Genomic DNA, 7,609 nt, shown 5'->3' with positions numbered 1-7,609 from the left:
TACTCCAGTCACAATGGTCTCAGAAATACAACTCTCTGTCTCAATCCATCAGGCTGATTCAGTCACGCAGAACTCATCTAAACTAGTGGCTTCACTATCCTCTGACATGTGCAAGCAGGCCTTTTCATGTCCTCTCCTCAGTAGGAACAGTACCACATACAAATGCTGTCTTGGATGGGGGCATTATGAGGGAAGAATAATCCATGTTTTTTGGTCAGACTCAGAGGCTTGTCTTCACATAAATGTCCTGGAGATGATGGCAATATACCTTGTGTTGCAGGAACTACACTGGACATGTTCAGTAGGAACCTCCTGTTGCCTCACGACTGGTCCCTGAATCCAGCAATTGCAGAGGGGATTTTCAGTTTCTGGGGCAAACCATACTGAGATATGTTTGCAACTCCTCCAGAACACCAATATTTTTTTTGATGTTCATCGTGTTTCACTGTTGCAGTCATTACACTTGGGTTATCCTGCTGGCAGGCGACCCGCAGTCAGCCCGAGTTCCAAAGTCTTGGTCCAGCGTCAGTTGCTGTCTCCTCTTCCCTGACGTCAGTGCGCCAGGGGTATAAAAGCTGCAACCGACGCCATTTTCTTCAGTCTTTCTTGCTGTGCTGTGCCCGAAGCAAAAGCAGTTCGCAAGTGCCGGTCGGCCGACTTCTGAGATTTTCGAAATTGAGTTTCAGAACCGAAGTCTTCAATAAAGCTAAGGACCCCGTTGGGGAGACTTTTTCTTCCTCCAGACCGATGTCAGTAAAAGTTAATAATTGCATTTCTTGTGGGAAGCAAATACCTCATAAGGACTTTCACTCTTACTGTATTCCTTGCCTAGGCCCTGACCACGACGTTACTAGTTGTCGGTTTTGTGCTAGATTCAAAAAATGCACTATTAAACGTTGGTTTGATTTTGCTTTACATTATTTTGGCCGAAGGTTTAATTACATAATGCCGTCGGAACAACCAACGACTGGAATTTATAAAAAACGCAAAGACAAAGAAAAGGACAGGCATCCGTGGTCCAAAACCGATGACGAAGCCTCTTCTAGGCCAGTCGCCAGTTTGCCGGTTCTCAGGCGCTTTCGCAGCCCCTGACACTCGCTACCTCAGAGCCTTAAGCCATATCCGACAGCCACGTGGAGACTACCTGTGGAAACTCAAGGTATTGGGCCTGCGGAAACTATCCCCTCAGATGGGTCCGGAGCCGCTGAGCAGGCATCGGCTTCTGAGGGTGTTTTCAGACCTTCACAGCTTACTATTAAGCCCACCACAGCTGCCAAGGCAAAGTCAAAAACACCATTAAAGACAAGGAAACAAGTACAGCATTCTCCTGAACAGTCATCCATGCCAAAGAAATGGATGCTTAAAATGGCCGAAGACCTAATTACTTTAATCAGGGGTTCCCATCCCCCTCCTGACAAAAGGCCTATGCAAGACACTGATTATGATTCATCTGACAAGGTTTCTATTTCCTCTGATTCCTCTTCTGATCAGGGATATTCTCTCCCTCCCTATGTGGACTCTGATGCAGAAGAGTCTATACCTTCAGCCTCTCCGCCTGAGGATTATTCTTTTGGGGAAACCCTGCACACCATGAGGGAGCATTTCCATTGGGAGAGCCAGGATTATTCAGAATCCAAGAAAAGGCTCAGAGACTTTCTTTTATTGCCTCAGCACAGGCCCCTGGCTATTCCCCCTGTGCTTGATATTGTTGATGATGTTTTCTCTGAATCCAGTATGTCTCCTGATTCCCTACCCCCTGCACCAGTCAAGCCAGACAGGTACTACAGGGTCCCTGACTCTCATAAATTTCTTCACAAAAACCCTGCTGCAGATCCAGAAACAATTTCTCAGGGTCCTAAAGGGGTTAAGGCTTCCACTGCTAAAAATCCTGTTCCTTCGGATAGGGATTCCAGAGCTCTGGATAGATGGGGGAAAAAAGTTTACACTTCTGCTACTTTAGCTGTAAGGGCTTTAAATTGCCAGTTTCACATGCTTAAATATCAACAGTACCTCATGTCCTTGCTAAAACAGAAAATGGTTTCAAACTCAGAAAGTCGTGACAGTAAAGAAATGCAGGATTTATTGCATGCAGCTGAACAAGTGGGAAAGCATACTCTGCAATGTAGCTTTGATTCATTAGAGGCTTCTTGGAGAGCCGCAGTTACAGGCTGTTATTCGAAGGCATGCTTGGTTGAAAAAACAAAGTTTACCTGAACATGTTAAAGTAAAATTATTGGATGCTCCACTACAGCATATTTTGTTTGGTGTTAAGGCAGAAGAGGTGTTAAAGAAAATGGAGGATAAAGCAAAATCAATGCAGACAGTAAAGGATTTCTTACAGGTTCAACCACCTAGGTTTAGCAGAAACTGGCCTACAAAAAATTGGTCCTTCCCGGTGTCAGACAGGCCACAAAGAGGCAGATACAGACACCCAAGAGGCAGATCTCAGCCCCAAGCCTCCTACAGACCTAAACAATGGGGTGCTAAAGCCCCGAAAGGAGGAGAAGACAAATCACAACCTTATAGGAAACAGTCCCAATGACTTCCCACTACAGATGCCAAGCACTTATCTTTTGGCAGCACCCCTAGGGGGAAAGCTAGCACTTTTCTCAAAAAATTGGCACATAATCACCCAGGACAAATGGGTACTGAATATTGTTTCTCAGGGTTACAGGTTCCACTTTCACACGCTTCCAAAATCAAAAGATATGCTGAACCTGCCACAAAACCAATGGGCAGAGGCACAAAAACAAATTGCTGCTCTCATGGACATGGGAGCTATTCAAAGAGTACCACAGCAAGAACAGGGGCAAGGATTTTACTCAAGACTTTTCTTAGTACCCAGAAAGGACAAAGCCTGGAGACCAATACTGGACCTGTCAATCCTAAATACTTTCCTGGATGTTTCAAAATTCAAAATGTTAACACTACAGCAACTTCTCCCCGTGCTGGACAAGAAGGCTTGGCTAGTTACTTTGGACCTCAAGGAGGGTATACCTGCATGTCCCAATCAGACAGTCTTGCAGAAGATACCTCAGATTCATAGCAGGCTCAATGCATTACCAATTCTCTGCACTGCCCTTTGGCTTATCTACTGCGCCCAGGGTCTTCACAAAATGCCTGGCACCAGTAATTGCATTTTGCAGACAAAAAGGAATTCAAATATATCCCTACCTGGACGACTGCCTTATTCAAGCAGAGAGCAAGGACATTCTTCTAAAGCATCTGGCGTTTGTAAAAAGATTACTAATTTGACTAGGGTACACAGTAAACGAAAAGAAATCAAAACTAGTGCCCTCTCAGGAGATAATATTCCTGGGTGCAAGCTTAAATACAACTGCCCAGATGGCTTATCTCACGCCAGACAAATAAAGGCAACTGACTCATTACTTTCAAATGATGGCAACAAAGACCCAGCTGCCTGCAAGAAAAATTCTGCAGGCCCTGGGCTTCATGGCGTCCTGCATTTTACTAATTCCATATGCAAGACTGCACATGAGGAAACTACAATGGTATCTAAAAAGTGTTTGGACTTAACATTGCCACAGCCTGGAGACAATCATAACTTTAATTCCCTACCTACAACAGGAGTTTCGATGGTGGTCCCAGGCCTGTCACCACAACAAGGGACAGCCTTTCACCTTACCCACAGCCAGGCAGACAATAACAACGGATGCATCGGATTATGCCTGGGGGGCACATATGGCAGGAAAATGTATTCAGGGCACGTGGCCCAAGGAACAAATGCATCTTCACATCAATCAGAAAGAGATGCTAGCTATACAGAATGCCCTGACAGCTTTCAAGGACCTACTACATCCAGGACAACTACTAATAAAGATGGACAATACCACAGTTATATGTTACATAAGCAAGGGGGCACACATTCCTACCCCCTATGCAGGCAAGCCATGACTTTGTGGAACACAGCACTGACCTATCAAGTACATCTGCAGGCACAATTCCTGCCAGGAACAAAAAATACACTGGCAGACGAACTAAGCAGAAATCTCATGAATCCTCACGAATGGAGACTAAATCCACAGGTGTTCAGCATGATAACAAGGAAATGGGGACGCCCAGACATAGATCTTTTTGCCTCCCCTCACAATTGCCAACTACAGAAATTCTGCACAAGAACTTATCACTCACAAGCATGGAAAGTGGATGCTGTGTCATTCAGCTGGAAAACCCTGACAGTTTATGCCTTCCCCACCAATGCTTCTTCTTACCAAGGTGCTCCTAAAAGTCAGACAAGAGAGGCCAAAAATGATCCTGATTGCCCCAGACTGGCCATGCCAGCACTGGTACCCAATCCTAAAGAGCTTGTCTCAAGGCCCAGCCTGGCCTTTACCTCAAATTCCTCATCTTCTGACTCAACAAAGCAATCAGATTCTGCACAGTCAACTCAGAACCTTAAATCTGGCAGCATGGCAGATAATGTAGCCACTCAGCCTGCGTCTCTCTCTAAAGCTGTTATGGATGTCATTTTAGAAGCCAGGAGGCCCAGCACTAGGAAATCTTATGCAGAAAAATGGAAGAGATTCTGTGCTTGGAACCAGGCACAAGGGCTCGAACCACTTGTTCCAAATATACCTCAGATTTTACAATACCTGACTGAGATGCTGGACAAAGGCCTATCTTTCTCATCAATTAAGATCCATGCCTCTGCCATTTCAGCTCATTACAATACGGAACCTCCAATTTTTTCACATCCTCTACTCAGACAATACCTCAGAGGGGCAAAAAACATAAGACCTCCAAGGAGAGCACCAATACCAACTTGGGATCTCAACTTTGTTTTAGAAAAGCTCACACTGCCTCCCTTTGAACCAGCCAGCACAGCTGATATAAAATTCTTATCATGGAAAACTGCTCTGCTCCTAGCAATAACTTCAGCAAGAAGAGTCTCAGAGCTACAGGCATTAATGGCTGTGGAACCTTTCATCATTTTTCACCAGGACAGGGTTTCTCTTAGGACAAACCCAACATTCATGCCAAAAGTGGTTTCCAATGTGGCTCTGAACCAAACCATTCATTTACCAACTTTCTACCCAAACCCCCAGAACAAAGGGGAAAGACTTCTGCACGCTTTGGATATACACAGACAGCTACGATTCTACCTGGACAAAACAAAAGCTTTCAGAAAAACTGAGCAACTGTTTGTAGCCTATGACGCAGGGTCACAAGGAAAGCCTATCACAAAGCAGACAATTTCAAAATGGATAGGACACTGCATTCGCTTCTGTTATGCACAACATGGCAAATCAGTGCCTAAGGGCATTAGGCCACATTCTACCAGAGCAGCAGCCACTTCAGCAGCCTTTCTCAGAGGAGTACCAACCAAAGACATTTTAGAAGCTGCAACCTGGAGTTCAGTGCACACTTTCACCAAGCACTACCACTTACCTCTCTACTCTAAATCCAGGGCAGGCTTTGCCACTGCAGTTCTGCAGGGCCTGGTAGCCCCTCCAAATCCAATTTAGACCCAGCCGCCCAACCTCAGCTTTGGGATTCAACCCAAGTGTAATGACTGCAACAGTGAAACACGATGAACATAGTACAGTTGTGTACCTACCATAAATGTAGATGTTCGAGTGTATTCACTGTTGCAGTCCAGGTTACCCACCCACCATCCTCCTTTTTCTTTGCTGGGACTTCTCTGTACTTTAGATTTGTTTATTGTGCACATCTTCATGTCATTTTGCATTTTGGCCACTGGATGGGAGTGTTGTATAAAGTTTTGGAACTTTGGTGTTACAGCTCTTTGGGAGCTAACTTCCTTTTGGGTTTTAACACATAGTCTATATATATTAATAATAGTTTATATTTGTGATCATCATCTATATATTATCTTGTAGTTCAATGTATGCGATTTTCATTAGAATTCAAGGCTGGTTTATGATAGTAGGAAAACGTTTCAACCATTGAGTCAGTCATCATTTTACACCATATAATTATGTTATATATTCATGAGATGTAATTTTATTGGATGATTTGAATTTTTGCCAGCATATATATATGTTTTTAATTTGTTTCCTGTTGTCTGATGAAGTCTGTTATAAAGACGAAAAACGCGGTGTTTCGTCAAGCGTTTTACGTTGTGTTTTTTGGTTCAATAAATCCATTGGTTTTATCTTAGAGCTGTCTGGTGCTTGGTTTCTCCTCAAAACAGTGCTTATCGTTTGGTTACTAGTTTTGGCTTTGCACTGTTCTTATATTTTTTTGTTTACTTCTCTGTACTTCTCAACTCTATACAACCTCTGTGGTGTATTTGCTTGTAGATGAAGGATATGTTTATATTAGTACATGCAAGCTTTTTGGCATAACTTATTCTTTACAGCCTTCCTATCTGGGGGCACCTGACATCTGGGGCAAGAAAAACTGATGAAAATGGCGTCAGTTGCATCTTTTATACTCCTGGTGCACTGAAGTCAGGGAAAGAGGCGACAGCAACCGACGCCGGACCAAAACTTTGGAACTCGGGCTGACTGCAGGTCGCCTGCCAGCAGGATAACCCAAGTGTAATGACTGCAACAGTGAATACACTCGAACATCTACATTTATGGTAGGTACACAACTGTACTTTTTCTTTTCTGAAACTAGCATTCCCATTCCAAAACAGCTGGGCACCACAATGCCACACCCATGTGTATAGGTAAGCTTCTGCACCTTGTGCTAACTTCTAGGTACAGCTGTAAAGCCCTCAAACAGCCTTATAAAATACCCAGTCTACACAGGGTATACATTCTGCAACAGACCTAGCTACAGTCTCTGTCCTAACCCCCCCCCCAATGGAAAAACAGAACTGTTTGGGAAATACCTCCTTTCCAGCTGGCTCCTCCGCTATCCATGTCACTAATCATCTCTGTGTCATGCGGGTCACAGTCTCAGGTTTATCCCACTGTGCACAGAGCCAGCAGATGAAATTTTGTCAAACTGTGTTGAGATAGGGGTCTCAGGTATGAAGTCACATCTCTCACCCACTGCAGAGGCCTTGTCAAAGCAACATTACTCTCTAAATTACCACCTGCTCTTAGAGTAATCACATGGAGAGCCAGCACTATGCAAGGTAGATTAGAACCTGCTGCCTAAAAATGAGGAATATTCTAAGAAAAGGACAAATACTCCTAAATCTATTGCCTTAAATGTAGCTATTAGGAGAAACTGTGGTCAAACTTTCTAGGAACTAAGCAGAGTTCTGATTTCAGTAACTTAAGCCAGCATAGTGCCCATAAAAGCTTTTTCAGTATTACCCAAAAAACATTTGTTCTGTTTTTTTTTCTTTTCTTTTTCTTTTGTGTTTTAAATGAAATGAGTTTAGAGTTTAAATAAGTTTTTTTGGGATGAAATGACATACCACCCATATGATATATAAACTTACCTCAGGTCATTTACAGGAAGAACTGGGACAGTACGAAAGATAAGTCTAGTAGTATTAGTAGGTAATAGATTTCACTGTCCAGTTTAAGTTAAATAGCTGTGTGAGGCAGGACTGTAGAATGCTTGTGAAGATAATCCACTAATATTTATTGTTCACATTCAAGTCTGTAACTAATACAGTTTCAAATAACATGAAGTCGAGATAGTTAATAAACTAATATTCACC

Source organism: Protopterus annectens, chromosome 7.part0 (genome assembly GCF_019279795.1).
Source record: "Protopterus annectens isolate FY-2018-M chromosome 7.part0, PAN1.0, whole genome shotgun sequence".
NCBI lineage: Eukaryota > Metazoa > Chordata > Ceratodontiformes > Protopteridae > Protopterus > Protopterus annectens.
Note: the sequence above shows the minus strand (reverse complement) of the source record.